General features: G+C 44.5%; 1 protein-coding gene across 11 annotated transcripts in view; it reads right to left on the bottom strand.

Annotated features, from left to right (window-relative positions):
- The window catches only part of PPP2R5C (protein phosphatase 2 regulatory subunit B'gamma), a 137,791-nt gene that overhangs the window by 55,122 nt on the left and 66,339 nt on the right, over positions 1–16,330 (bottom strand). The window lies entirely within an intron of this gene.

The raw sequence follows: 16,330 nt of genomic DNA, 5'->3' as shown, positions 1-16,330 counted from the left end.
ATGTGGCCTACAGTCAATGCATGTCACATACGATGACAGCAATGTAGAAACAGCACAGATAATAATACTACTGAGTGGGTGCTTACCTGGGCCAGGTGCCATACTAAAAGCTTTATACATATTTACACATAGTTTTCTCATGTAATCTTTATTACAACAGAGATGAGACACAGAAATAGAGGGTAGGACTGGAAAGTGAAGGAACTCTGTGTTCTGGGAAGTGTGGGAAACTCCTATCTGCCAGCGTAGGCTTGACAGCTCTTCTGGCTGAGGACGAGATCGGTGGTGATATTAACGAATAGGATTTATTGACACATTGACTGAAACGGGTCCAAGATCTGCAAAATGTCTCAGAAGATCTGTATGACTCAGTGAACCAGTATTTTCCACATGATCAGTAAAGTGGTGTTACAGCATCAGTCAAGGGCAAAAGAGCCATTCAAAGGTAAGACAGTCCACTGGGTTTTAATGTAATAAAATGTACAGAGAGCTTAGTAATATGGTTTCAGATTCCACATTGCAGATTCCTTCAAGAAACTTCTCACTTGTTAAATTTTGGTGTAATATCAAAGAAAATGTCCACAACTATCTGAAACGCCTATTAAAACACCCCTCCTTTTCCCAATCATGTGTCTTCCTACATTGTTTCAACCAAAACATAAGGCAGCAGACTGAATGTAGTCAGACAGGAGAATCCAGCTATCTCCTATTAAGCCAGACATTAAAAAGATTTGCAAAAATAGAAAATGATACCACTCTCTCACTAAACTTGTTTCTGTTTTAGAAAATATGGCTATTTTCATAAAAATGTGTTATTTCTGCTAACACGTAATAGGCTTATTATTTTTAATGAATTAATAAACACATTTTTTCCGGTTTAATTTCTTATGTGGTCAGTATCAGTAGCTAAACCCACATAAACAAAAGCTCTCTGGGTCCTACACAGTTTTCAGCAGAGTGAAGGGGTCCTGAGACCAAAGCTGCTGAGCCCCCTGCCCCACACCAGTCAGCACCCCAGTGGATGCCTGGTGGGGGCTGACTTTCCTGCTTCCACTCGCCTCTCTCAGCATCAGAGTCTTCCCTGCCTGCCCCACTTTCCTTTCCTGCCCTAACTGCCTCCTCCTGTTCAGGGTCCTTGCTCAGGCCCCCCTCATTTCCTGGTCAGACAGGACATTTAGCTCCCCCTGCCTTGAACAGTCAGCTACCTTGCTGGGCACTTCTTGCCATCCAGCTACTTTCTGAGGGCAGGTGCCAGGTGATTGTTTCCTGGTTATCTGTACCCCCTAATCCCCAGTGTGGAGCCCTGCAAACAGCAGGCACTCAGCACAGCCATCCGAATGGCCCATTTCCTGGGAAGCTCTCCTAGTTCCCGAACTGCACGCAGAAGTCAGCAGTGCGTAGCTGGTCTAAGGGGTGACAATATGCTGCCTGAAGAGTGCTCAGGGGACCATGGGGACCAAACTGATCCATGAACACTGAGTCCAGGTGACTGGAATCACTTATGTGAGTCACTACAATGTTTGGATCTATACATTCAAATATCCAGCCCTTTCCAATGAAAAGCTTTCATCTGCTGAATTATCTCCATGCTCGACTTCGGTCCTCACTCAGTTCTACACCTTTGCTCACCCTCCACTTTGCCAGAATCACCTTAAATGAGTGCATTTTGTAGTTACAACTTGTATACTTGGAACCTGGCTTTCTTGCATTCTTGGTGCCACAGGGAACTGAGAAGCCTGCACTTACCCCTAAGAGCCACCTGATGAGGACTTAGCTGCCATCAAAACACTAAAACAAACCTATTACGGTAAGAAGGAAAAGCAGAGTAAAAAAATTTTTTTTCCATAAAATTTGTATCTAAAATCCTTCTGAAAAGTAAGAAAATCTCAACTTTCTGGAAATCGTCAATTCTTCCAGGGTTCCAGACAGCTAAAGTGTTACTGTACTATTTTTGTTTACAGTTTATAAAAAAGTTTGTGAGCATAATTTCATCAACTCTTTACTTTTTAAAACCTCATCTGGCTACATTTACAATTTCTCTGTTTTAAAAAAAACTATATTATAGCAATCAAATTGAATATAGTTGTAAAAATATTGCTTCCATAGCCCCTATCAAATATCTCCATGTGTTTTTTGAATGCAAGTTAATTTAGCTTCTTATTGGTCAGCATATTTTAAAAATCTTTTCTTTCTGCTGTGTTAGTAGGACTGTACCACTGAGGGATAAAAACGTGTGGAAGTGGTGGACAAATATGCTTTTTTACCTTTATGCATTCCGATTCCTTAACAGTATGAGTTATTTTGTAATTAAAAAATAAGCTCTTTAAAAACTATTAAGTTAGCATTGCTAATCTTGAAAGAAGCAAAAATGTATGACAGAATACAACCCGTACTTGACTTTACCATTCCGATTATCATGTAATGTGACTCAAATAAAAACTAACCAGGACTGGGACTTCCCTGGTGGTCCAGGGGGTAAGACTCTGCGCTCCCAATGCAGGGGGCCCAAGCTCCCCTGGTCAGGCAACTAGATCGCATGCATGCCACGACTAAGAAGCCCACATGCTGCAATGAAGAAGCCCACATGCTGCAGCTAAGACCTGACACAGCCAAAAAAGTTAATCAATAAATATTAAAAAAAAAAAACCACCCCAAACCAAAAAACTAACCAAGACTGACACTGTTGGTATATTACACTTCAGTGTTTGGTATTCAAGACTGCCTGACTCTTAAGTAATAAACCACGACCCTGGATTTGACCCAATTTTTACAATCACTTCTATGAAGCCGAATACAAAAAGAATGGATTCTGAATTCTGCCCATGAGTGACAGTGGCCTACTATGATTTTAAACTGTATATAGGTTAACAACACCAACATTCTTGTTTCAGGACATATTAACGAGCAGCCTTGAGCCCGAAAGAGAATATCAACTAAACAGCACAACATAAGACAATTCTATAGCCTGTGGGCGCTGCCAGGATCCCCCGTGACAGAGCTCTGTAACTAGCAGGGGGTGAAGAGGACAGCCGCCAGGACAAGTCCCAGGGCACCACCCAGAAGCCCAACACTGTGTTGAGTCCTCTGATCTAAGAGAAAGAGGAACACGAAAGAGGCAATCACACTTTTGGCTGGAGAACATTCTTTTTTAAAAAATATTTTTTTTGGCTGTGTCAGGTCTTAGTTGTGGCATGTGGGCTCTCTAGTTGTGGCGCTGAGGCTCAGCAGTTGCAGCTCGCAGGTTTAGCTGCCCTGCGGCATGTGGGATCTTAGTTCCCTGACCAGGGATTGAATTGGTGTCCCCTACACTGCAAGACGGATTCTTAACTAATGGACCATCAGGGAAGTCCCTGGAGAACATTCTTTTTTTTTTTTTTTTAAAGAAATTTTATTGAGATACAATTGACATACAATAGACTGCATATATTTAAAGTGTACAATGTGATTTTTTTTCTTATTAGTAATGTATATATGGCAATCCCAATCTCCCAATTCATCCCACCCCAACCCCCTCTTGCCCCCCCCCCCCCACTTTCCCCACTTGGTGTCCATATGTTTCCCTGGAGAACATTCTTAATGTTAATTAATATTTCCTTTTATTATTTTTTCATGTTAAGAGCTATAATATTCTTCTACACAAATAATACAAGTACCTTATGTTTGTAAAAATCTTTTCATCCCCCTCTCCCTCAACTATTTTCACTGATTTGTTAATGTGAACTTGGGATACTTCCCAATTATTTCAAGGTAAATTCTTGCTGATACCAGAAGCAAACTGTATGGACATACTCATGTAAAACCTGCAGGGGGCGAGGAGCAGAGAAAAGACATTAACCAATGGCATCTGAAGACGAGAATGCATCATTTTTCTGAAAACATACTTACTAAAGGGAAGCCTGTAACTCATAAAGGATGCACAGAGATGCTTAACAAAGGTTACCATCAGAGTGGGGTGACAGCCTCCATTTATGGCTTTGTGAGTGTTCCTCATCCCACGGTGAGGGAGGGCAGTGTTCTCACATCAGTGGCACCAGAGCGAACTATAAGGAGTGGACCCCTTCCACTGACCCCAGACCTCCAAATGGGGGGTGAGCCCCGGGGGCTGCCCAAGTGATGACACTAGAACTTCTACTTATATTTTCTTCTACAAAGAATAAAAAAGTAAGTTGTACTAATACTTAATATAGGAATTGACACACATTGGAGGTGTGTGCTTGAGACTCCTCTACTACCAGGCAAGTGTGGTCAAGGGTCTGGGCAGTGAGGAACCACTACAGGTCTTCCCAAGTGAATCCTAAACGACTGAGCATGTTACAGCTGACTCCACAGGTGTTTCGAACATCTGTGCACCTCGATTACTGAAGGGACTGATAGACGTGACAATACATTTTAACCCCCAAATCATAGGATAGGACACGATAAGGCTGCATCACTGTCACTGTCACTGTATGTGAAGAGGCATCATGTGAACTCTGTGGGCAGAAAAGTTATTTAAAAAAAAAAAAAAAAAAAGGCCAAGCCCACTTCCACATGACATGTCTTGGTGGAAGAGACACACTCCAAGATTCAAAAAGGACCAACTTTCAGCAGGACAGTCACAGAAAGACAGGCCTTTCTAGCACGGAGATGATGGCTTTTCCCAAATAAACACAACCCCAACGAGACAAAAAGCCAGAGCTGCACAAACCGCAGGCTCAGAGAACATCACCTGGAGAGATGCCCCTGGAGGCACGCCTATGGAGGGAGGGAACCACTTCGAGGTCACTCACGTACTCCTTGTAAGCAGCCGAGGTAGACTGACTTTCAGAGACCCTCCGTGCGTCCACCGCCCACCCCCTGCCCCCCAGCACTCTTGCGCCTTCCTGAGAGTATGGGGCCATGAGTCTATCAACGTGTGCTTGTCCTGAGCCCTCAGACAAGAGACACCACACAAAACAGAAACCAACGCGCAAACTCTCCAAAAGGAAAGAGCTAAACCTTCAGCTATGGGTCCTCTTGTCTTTCCAATATATTTATTCTTAGTACAAAGTGAGTAGAGATAAAGTTGCATCCAATTACTAACAATTTGGAGTAAATTAGGGATTCATCATTAACATGCACTAAATTCCACTTATTCTATTTCCCATATAAGGACACTTAGCAGATGGCAAGTTTCCCCCATGAAGAATGGTTCAGCGATACTACTTTGTTTTTGAAAGAGAAAATTCACACACAATTTTTTGAAATGACCATTTTCCCCACAGCCTCCTGCATTTCCTCTGTCCTGGATCAAGTGTGTGTAGACATGACAGCCCTTCTACTATACCATCGCTTCTCCCGGCACCAACGCCAGTCTCAGAGCCTTACAATGGACCTTACTATCTGTTAGACTAAGTTCCTTCACCGTGCTCTGCTTCATGTCTTGACTATTCATGGCCCTTCAAATTTCCCATATCAATTTGGGGAGAGCAGAAGTCTTTGCAACGTTGAACCTTTCAATTCATCAACATGGAATATGTTTCCAATTTCTTTTTTCCTTAAGTGTCTGTCAATAAAATTTCACAATTTTCTCCTAAAAACATATTAAGCATCGTTTTTTACATTTATTCTTAGGTATTTGTTATGTTCTGATGCTACTGTACATTGTATCTTTAAAAAGACTTAAGAATTTTCTAACTGCTACTGTGATATAGAAAAGAAAAGATTTGAGGTATTACTTGAGTATCTAGCTACTTCAACTCTCATCAATTCTAATGATGTACCTGTAACTCCCTTTGGTTTTCTGTGGAAAGATCCACACTGTTCTTTTTCTTGCCTGAGCAACACTGCAAGGAAGCGGAGAGAGCGGCACCCTCATCTGTTCGAGGTCTCAGAGAGAAGCTCTCACCAGCTCCTCACCTAGTTCGATGCTTGCACCAGGTCTCTCTAGGAACATTCCTAGATTAAGGAACTGACCTTCAGGTTCAGTGCCATCGCAATCCATATCTGACAGAGACTTCTGTGAACTGGTAAGTGGATTCTAAAAGCCATGTGGAAAAGCAAAGGGTCTGCACTAACCAAGACCCTTGGAGAAGAACAACAGGTGGGGGGACTTGCTGTTCCAGAAATCTAGACTCACCTGGAAACTTCATGAATGAAAACGGCCAAGCCCTGTCCTGCCACAGAGAACAGAGCCCAGAACAGGTCTGTACAGACGTGAACACATGATTTATGACAGAACTGGATTACAGAACAGTGAATAAAGATCAGCCTTTAAAACTATGGCACTGGGACAGAAAGGAAGAAGGAAGCAGAAAGAGAGAAACTGGATCACATTATATGCACAAATAAAAAATAAGTTCCTGGAGAGTTAGGGCTTCCATCTGAAAGACAAAACTCTAATGCTTTTAGAAAATGGTACAAAAGAATATCTCATGTAGAGAAAGAAGTAGAGAAAGACTTCTTAAGACCTAAGAACTACAATCATTAAAAGACTGACATACCGAACTATATAAAATCGAACATTTTTCTTCACTGAGACACCACGAAGACTGAAAAGACAAGCCACAGAGTAGGGGAACTACTTGAATACACGTAGCCAATGAATTAGTGTCCAGAATATGTAAGCATTTCCAACACATCAGTAAGAAATACCCAGTGTACCAACAGAAAAGTAGGCATAAGTCTTAACCAGGCAGTTCATGAACATACCCAAAAGGCTAATCACTCGTGAAAGGATGGTCACTCACTAATGGCTAGAGGAATGAGAATTAAAACTACAAGACACTATGAGACACCCAAGAGACTGGCAAGTAGTCTGAGGACACCAGGTGCTGGGAGGAGCTGTGTTGGGTTGGATGTCTCACACTGCTGGGCAGGGCTGCGGGGTCTGGCGGCCTCAAGGACAGAGGCAGATAAACGTGCCCGTGAGCTGGGAATGCACTCCTGGGCACACAACCCAATGGAATTCAGATACACCACAACGTGTGTATAAGAACGTTCACAGCAGCACTAACGGTGTGAACTAGAAACAACCCAAGTGTCCACCAGTAGTGGATATTATATAATATCTAGAAGCTGTGGCGATGAATGAGATACAGCTACACACAGCATGCACACATCTTACCAAATGCTGCTGAGTGAAAGAGGCAAGATGAAAGGACTTCTTCAGTATGATTCCACTCATATGGAGTCTAGAAACAGGAATCCCTAAAGGTCCTACACAGGACCTACGGGGAGTTGTGGGGGTGCCTGGTGGGGGTGGTGGTTACATGAATATTTGCTTTGTAATTATTCATTACATGTTATATTTGTTATATATGCGTCTGTGAGTTATATTACAAATTAAAAAGGCTACAGAATACGTGCATATGGCAAACCCCCCTTAAGGATGACACAGTGAGACATGAGCCTCCTTCCTCCACACCTGTCCTCTGCCTCCAACTCTTCCCCCAAAGGCAAGCACGGCTGCCAGCGCCTGGGTCCCCCGAGCCTCCCAGCACGCACACTCTAGGCACAGGTACAGACGGACGTCTCTTCCACAACAGCTTTAGAGGAATGAACACTGACAACCTGGAAACTAACCTTGATCTGCTTGGGACTAGAGAACACACACACGCACGCGCGTACACACACACGCACACGCGTGCGCACGCACACACACACACACACACACACACACGACGATCCCAACACGTTTTCTAACGTCCTTCTATGCAGTATTTATATTGAAGAATTTAAGCTCTGGATATCTTTTTTTTTTTTTAAACTGAAAAAAAAAAAAAAATCCCAATCAAGATGGAATCCAAGTGCCCTCTAATGTTTTTCTAATTATATAAAGTTTCTCCCTCTTCCTCTCTTTCTCTCAAAGAAAAGATCAGCAATTATGACTCCAGATGCATAACATAAAAACTGTGGTATGGGGGCTTCCTAGGTGGCGCAGTGGTTAAGAATCTGCCTGCTAATGCAGGGGACACGGGTTCGATCTCTGCTCCAGGAAGATCCCACATGCCGTGGAGCAATGAAGCCTGTGTGCCACAACTACTGAGCCTGTGCTTTAGAGCCTGTGAGCCACAACTATTGAGCCCATGTGCTACAACTACTGAAGCCCATGCGCCTAGAGCCTGTGCTCCACAACAACAGAAGCCACAGCAATGAGGAGCCCGCACACCACAATGAAAAGGAGCCCCCACTCATCACAACTAAAGAAAGCCCATGCACAGCAAAAAAAGACCCAACACAGCCAATAAAATAAATAAGTAAATAAGTAAACAAACAAATAAATAATAAATTTATAAAAACAACAAAAAAACAAAAAAACCCCTGTGGTATGACTTGTTTATCAGATCTAAAGCATCTGGTACTAAGCAGAGTAGGGTAGGCCCCAGCCTCAAGAAGCCTGTACCATAAGGAATTAATTTAAAAATTTATTCAACAGGGACTTCCCTGGTGGCCCAGTGGTTAAGACCCCGTGCTCCCAATGCAGGGGCCTGGGTTCGATCCCTGGTCAGTGAACTAGATCCCGCATGTCGCAACTAAAGGAGCCCGCACATGACAATGAAGATCCCGTGTGCCACAACTAAGAACTGATGCAGCCAAATAAATTAAAAAAAAAAAAATTTATCCAACATATACATGCCATGCACTGTACCAGGCATGACAACACAGAGATAAATTAAAACATGATACTTGATCTAAAAGAAAACAACTAAAACATGTAAGACGTGCACTGATGTGTGAGGTGCGATGGGGCCTAGGGGTGGGGGTCAGGGTGCAGGTGCAGGAAAGGGTTTTCTGGGGTGCACCTGAGCTCGGCGTTGGAGCGAGGGCAGGAGCCACGTCAGTTTGGGAGGCTGAGGCTCACTGTTGAGGGGCCGGGGCCATGCTCAGCTGGGAAGACTTTATAGGGGCCCGCTTCTCAAATCGGAGGGCCTTGAAGTTATAGGACAAATTCTCCTGGAAAACCAATTTTCCTCAAAAACACAGCACCTTAAATGAGGACAACAGATTACATTTTACAAAGCCTAAATTAATCACACTGGGTCTTTAGCCATACGTTTTCACAGAGGAGGAACTCTGTCTTGTTCACCACTTTATCCTCAGTATCTAGAACTGGCCAAGCACACAGTGGGACCTCAAATCTCTGTTGAATGAAAAAGTTGATTTGAAGGAAACAAATTCAGGTAATTTAACTGAGCAATACCATAATTTAAACCATATTAAAGTAATGACATGTATCAGAGTAGAATGTAAAGTCCATATACACTTAAGACAAAATCAAGTTCTTCAAAGAAACTGCTCGTGACAGGCATTTCAGCACTCTGGACTCTCAAAGGTTTGCATTTTGATAGAAAAATCTGAGAAGTACTGTGAGTAGGTAGATTTGAATCACAGAGGGTTTTTAAGCAGATAAGTGACACAACGTGACCTGGGAATAAGATCTCTTCAGAAGTGACACAGGGGGACGGAAATGAAGATGTCAGAAGCCGGAAGATCTACTTCAAAGGAGAAGGCAACAGTTTATGAACCAACTTCTCAGTCTTCTCATGAAGCAGTCATGACACCAAGCATGGTTCCTTGGGGTGGTGGCCTGGCAGGGATCATTTTTGGTAACGATTGTCTCTTACTCCATAAATCCAAACTTGTACCACTTGAAAGCATGATAAACATACTGAATGAAATACTTACTTCTGCGGAGATGACATGATGAAATTAATTCTACCCTGATCCTTGGCACCTACATAATTTCCAAATTGAGTTAATCCTCTCAAGTCATTCCTAACTTGGTTGATGATGTTCAAAATTACAACAAATCTTTCTCAATGTCACATTGCAAGTATCACAGCTCATCCATTCTAATGTTTACATTTTCTTCGTTAACATCCCACAGATCAAGTTCCTCTTTCCCCTGCTGTTTTCTCTTCCTTTCTCAGTGGTCCTTAAAACAAGGTCTGACCTATAATCAAAAGTGTCTCAGATCTGATGGGACTTCACCACACAGAGAGAGCGCCTCTGGTCAGGTCTCTCGATGGATGTTATTTCATTCAAATACAGCCCACGTGCTCCCCACTCCCCACTCTGTCCGCACTGCCTAACGCAAGGAGCGAGTAACCAGCTGGTAACACAAAGGGGACAGAGCGTTCGTCTGGTTAAGAGTACGGGGCGCTGTCTACCTGCTGCTTGGAGGGAAACAGTCGAGAGCAGCATGCCCTCCCTCCTGCCCTCGCTGTGCTGGAGCCATCCTTCTCCAGTCCCGCTGGGTGGCGTTCCAGTGCGCGGGCACAGCAGAAGCACTGCCTGCTCTATCAACCTGGCTGTAAATTTGGTGATGCAAGACTGCCCAGCACTTCTCATTGCCACTTTCACTTGAAACACGTTTTGTTGGTGACAACCATAGCTGGAACTCCATGATGAACGTTCCCTTTGCAAACCCCAATTCTGTAGTTAATCAGCTTTGTTGCACACGTTCACCAAGCTTACATCCTCCCTCCCACAGGAAAGGACCTGCTACTCCAGGGCCGAGTGGGGCCGGGGTGGGTGTGGAGGTCCTGCTCAGGACAAGGAAATCCCACAGCCAACTGGTTTCCCCACAAACCTAGGTGCTCCTCCCTCCAGCCATTGAAACTCTCCCTCTTTTCTGGTTTTCCTGCAATTCTTCAGCCTGCCTTTATTTGCACACAGGGAAAGGGGTAATATTCACTTTCCTCACAATTTTCCACCACCGACCCGCAACCCATCATCCCTTTTTACACTGTGAAACTACAGTGTAAGTTTATAAGGCAGATATTTTCATTTCAGAAAGTGGTGTCTGAAGCTAAGGTCTAGTTCATTCCCGTTTTCTGCACCTGAGGACTGGCAGCTTTGTGAGGGACTGGGTGGGGAGGCGGGTGGGGCGAGGAGAGCTGGCAGCAGTGGGTCAGACTGAGAAGAGATAAAGGCCAGAAGAAACTGGTTTCCTCAGAAAAGCTCTTAATTAAGGCAAGTGAACTTCTCAGTGAAGGAAGTCACATGGAAGAAACAAAATGATTTCTAGCCTAGACTCCACCACAAGAACATGGTGAAGTCACGACAGGATTCTAAGGCTCAGGCTCCTTATGCGGTAAAGCCTCTGGTGGACACACATGGCTATTCGGGATGTGTCCCCACCTCCTGGTACAGGTGATGCATAAGACGAACTCAATAGGTGTCAGCCGGATTCAAGCCCTGGCTCTTTGACAGTTAAAGTTTAAGACAGCCCAGACTCCTAGGAATAAAGAGATACAGCCCCCAACAGCGTGATCTGTTGACAAAAGCCCTATTTCCTGCTTCAGAACCTAGTTAGAATTCCTTGTCAGGATTGAATTAGACACTATTAGTACAAATTAGTAAATGTCCAACAACTCTTGTTATATTGCTTCATCCTTCACTTAGGCTGGCCTTTCTGATGAAATATTACACAATACCACCACACCTGGTGACCAACAGCTCCAGCAACGTAGTGGCTCTTATCTAAAGCACAAGGACAGGTATCATTTCAGGAAAAGAAACTGCTTTTATTACACATGACAAATAAGAGACAGCCAAAAGAAGACTGCGGAACTTTTAATATGTTTACCAGCAGACAGAACAGTGCAGAGTTGTAAGAAAGATATACTGAAAAAAATACATAGTTTTCTTAGTTTTTATTTATGTTCTCTACATCCTTCCTCCATGTCTCAAATAGATATGAGTGGTTCTTTCTGGACATGAGCTCTCTTCCAATGGATTCTGGGCTCTTCATGTATGTCTTGCCCAGGGCTGCAGCAGGAAGGACTAGTGAAAGACACAATCAAATAAGCCTCAAGGGCGCTTGTGCCAGGCCCTGTGGAGAAGAGCCTGGGAATCAGGGCCCTAAAGTGATACAGGCATCAGGACACCGGGAACCCCACAGTCAGGGGCCGTGTGCATGTGTGCTGTGTGTCCACCCTCTGGGGAGGGGAAGCAGATAATGATGGATGCTGGACAATTATTTCATGCTGATATTTACCTGTGCTGGGTTTCATTCTTCATCTCACCTGCCCATCAACTAATCCCTGCTCAGAGGCCAGTCCTGTAAGGATACCAGCCAGTAAAGAAGAATGACAGCACCCTCCCCCACCCAATCTCCAAGGCCCTGTGCACTCCAAAGGCGGGGGTGGCCTACACCCCTCCACGGGTTTTCTGACATCTGACACTGAACTTGGCCTCAATTGGGGAGGACCATGGAGGTAAAGAGAGGGCACAGCATCCTTTACCTCTGCTGTACTCTCAGCAAATAACAGGCATTCAACAAATGTGCCACAAAAACTAATGACGGGACAAGGACAAAACCACAGGTGCTCATGAGCAGTGATTCGACACCCCTGCGCAGGGCGTTCTTCTCATACTAAATTCTAATACATTAGTGCGTTACCCAAGGGGTTGACCAAAAGGTCCATTTGCCCTCGGTGAAAAACATGCCACCTAAATATGTGATTTTTTTTATTAGTTAAAACACTCTTGTGTTCTGTTATGTGTTGAAAGACACTTAGCTGATCCTTTTCTATGCAGCTGATCCCAAATTACATGGCAAATAGAGATTATGTTTCTACTTGGTTCCTATTTTCCTGACACACAGGATTTGGTGAGGGGAGAACCTGTCGGTCTAACGAGGACTCCGCTTGGTTCTCGTATGAGCTGTTCCTGAACCTGGGAAGAGGAGCCTGACCCGCCCCTGGGGACGGTGAGGGGCAGAGCTGCAGGCGGTGCCAAGAGCCCCACAAGGAGCTCGGCAGGCGGCTGCGACCTCCGTGTCTTGGGGCAGGACAGGCACAGCCTGATGGCAGGATGAGGTGCCTCTCCTCTAGGACGAGATGCCGGCCTCCGGTCCTTCGCCAGTCTGGGCGCCTGCTTTGCCTCACCGGGTCCCCCTCAGCAGGCCCTTCCCTCTCTCACCCCTGAGGAAGCTCTATTCTTGACTGCTTTCTACATTTGAAACCAGAAGGACTTTATCAAAAAGGAGCACAACATAATGCACCCCCGGTGAAGTGCCTGTCTGGACCCCAGGGGCCCTTGCCCGACCTGGGGCAGGACACGGCCTTTGGACAAGCCGTCCCTGTTCTCCAACGTTGCAGCCATGGTTGAATTCGGTGATCTGAGCTGGTGCCATTCGGGAAAACAAAGTACTTTCAAAGACTAGTTCTTTATGGTCCAAGTTTTGTAGTTAAATCAAGACAACTGCTGCTCGGGGTACCTTCAGGTCATCACTAGGTGCAGTAGCCCCCTTAGTTTCTAACTTTGAACGCTTCACTTAGTGGATCTTTATTAAGCCCCTGAGACATCAGGCAGTGGTAGAACAAAGGCATTAAGAACTGGGGTGGAAAGTGAGAATACGTGGGTTGGAATTTCAGCTCCACTTGTTACTACCTTAGTGACCTTGGGCAGAATACTTGATCCCTTTGGGCCTTGGTTTTCTCAACTGGGAAATGGGTGGGGTGGCTGTGAATTAGCAGACATGATGTGCTAAAGTGATGCCTGAAATAGAGTACATCCTCAATAAATGGTGCCTGTGTCTGTTTTCTGTTAATCAGATGCAGTGACTTGTTAGCTTCTATCACTCAATCTTGTTTATGCTTCTATCCTTAAAAAAAGGTCTTGTTATGGAGGCAACATTTTTCATCCTCTCCAAGTATTTCCAAGCAGGCCACTAATGCACCGCACTCAGCAACGAGATCTGCACCTAACAAAGGATGACTCTCATGCTGACGGCATCTGGTGGTGCATAACACAATTACGCGGATGTTCTGGCGAACAGGGCGCCGCAGCCGCGCTCTGCTGCTCTGGTTCTTAGAACAGTGCGGCGCGAGGGCAGCTACTTAACTGTTGGCCGAGAGGGGCTGAATGGACCCCAAATCCAATTATGACCCATGTGCCTGCTGGGTCACAGAGGAGCCAATCTCTCCGACGAGTTCATGGACGTTTTAGACTATCAATTTATGGTTGTAACTGGATTTGAATGGAAAAATATCCTTAAAATTTGAAAGGTTTATAAAGGATTATGGTGAAGCTGGGTTTTTTGGGGGGCGGGGGTGCTATTTGAAGCTTATATGGGTAAGAAGACAAGTTAAACTGGAAAGCAGCAAGCAGACTAGGGTTGCAGGACACACTGCTGTGCCCTGTCGTGCCCAGTTGCTTGACATTTCTGGGCTGCAGTTTCTGCATCTGAAAAATAAGGTTCTTTCTGGCTCTACGAGACTATGCAAGAGTGCTTCTCTCAGAGACCAGGATGCTGGCAGCAGTTCCCAGAAGGGGGAAAAGATGAAAACAACAGGTCTCTAGAAAGGGTAACTTATAAGTGGGCACCATAGGGAGGAACATATAAGAAACCAAGGGTTTGAACTTACACGTGAAACCTTTCTGCATACGGCCTACCACTGGTCAACATGTATTACACATTTTTGAAGAACTTTGTTTTCAGAAAAATAATTCATGCTCACCATAAGATAAATAAAATCCAAACAACATAAGAAAGGAAAACTCAGAGAGAAGCACTGTTGGTATTCTGACGAACATGTGTGTGTGGGGGTGGTCTCCACACACACAGACGTGCTGAAATGCATCAATGAGCTACTGAGGACCATGCTTCATCCGTTTCTGTTTTTACCTTACTCAATACTCTGTCAAGAATGTCCCATAGATCAATAAATAGACCAACACATCTTTAATTGTTTGGAATTTCACTGTCCATGTGTGCTATAATTTAACAAATCAAACCTTCTAATAAGAATAAATCTCATCGTGTTTTTTTTTTAAATAACATGAACAAAAATGCTTTAATTTACGATTAATGATGGAACACATTTATCTAGTTCTAATTTCTTCTAAAACCTCATTATAGGGCTTCCTAGGTGGCGCAGTGGTTAAGAATCCGCCTGCCAATGCAGGGGTCAAGGGTTCCATCCCTGCTCCAGGAAGATCCCACATGCCACGGAGCAACTAAGCCCGTACGCCACAACTATTGAGCCCGCACTTTAGAGCCTGTGAGCCACAACTATTGAGCCCATGTGCTGCAACTACTGAAGCCCACGTGCCTAGAGCCTGTGTTCCACAACGAGAGAAGCCACGGCAATGAGGAGCCCATGCACCACAACGAAGAGTAGCCCCCACTCACCACAACTGAAGAAAGCCTGTGCACAGCAAAAGATGACCCAACACAACCAATAAAACAGATAAATAAATAAATAAATAAATTAAAAAAAGTAAATAAAACCTCACTAAAAGTTCAGTGAATTTTGTGAAAGGCTTAAAGCTTCAAGGCAGTGGGACTGCTGCGTTAGAGAGCAGGTGGAAGAGGGCGGCTGGCCAGATACCCTGGGACAGAGGGACGGCAGGGCAGTGGTGTGGCTGCAGGATAGCAGAGGAGCAACCTAGGTACACTGGTGTAGTCCCAAAGGCCCCAGGAAGGATGGCCACAGGCAACAGAGAACAGGGGTGCAGCTGGGCCAAGAATGGGGGCTGGTGGAAAGGTGCTAAACAGCCGTCCTCTACAGGCCCCTTTGTCCCCTGATGACAAAACTATAGGTCTCTCCTCTGCTTCTGGAAACAGCAGAGCAGTAACAGCCAACCACCCACTGTGGCAGCAAGAAAAGCTTGACAAAATAATTTTAAAAAGCGATTTAAAGGCATCAACACACTCACAAAATAGTGAGGATTTACAGGACCAACAAGAAAAGATATCAGAAACACAAAGAGATAAGCCCTGCACCAGGGGTGCCTCCTGGGGGAGCAAGGCAAAACCAAACCCAGGGCCCAGTAGGAGGGGAGGGGCTGGTGAGACTCCCAAGCTCACTGAAAATAAACATATACACGTGAGAGAAATGACAGAGCAAATGTGGTAAAATGTTGACAAATGCGTGAAACTTGATAAAGAAAATTCTTTGCTCCATTCTTCAACTTTCTAGAAATCTGAAATTTTTTCAAAAAATTAAAAGTGAACAAAACCACAAATTGGGAATGGAAGCTGAATTTTACAGAATGTGGTCTTCATGCTTGTTGAGATGCTCCCATTCGTTTTCCTTGGCCTGTTAACACCAAGATTCTCTCCTCCCCACCAGGCTGGCTAGAAGCGTCTCTCCCCTTTCCTTTCTCCTTTTTCCTCTGTGGCCCCTCTTCCAAAACCAGCTCTTAGGTTTCATTCCTTTCACCCCTAGTTTCCTGATTCATTCATTTCTGCTTTTGTCTTTATAAAATACAGTAATTCTTTAACTTCTCTTGTTCCTTTTCTTTCTAAGTGTGTAAGTAATTTCCTCTCACCCTTATTTAATAATCATGTCACACATCAACTCTGTGAGCCGTCACTCACTCACTGGAGGTACCGTGGTTCTGGTAGGAGAGCATA

Source organism: Hippopotamus amphibius, chromosome 4 (assembly GCF_030028045.1).
Source record: "Hippopotamus amphibius kiboko isolate mHipAmp2 chromosome 4, mHipAmp2.hap2, whole genome shotgun sequence".
NCBI lineage: Eukaryota > Metazoa > Chordata > Mammalia > Artiodactyla > Hippopotamidae > Hippopotamus > Hippopotamus amphibius.
The sequence above is the reverse complement of the archived record's forward strand: the minus strand, read 5'-3'. Positions and strand labels throughout refer to the sequence as shown.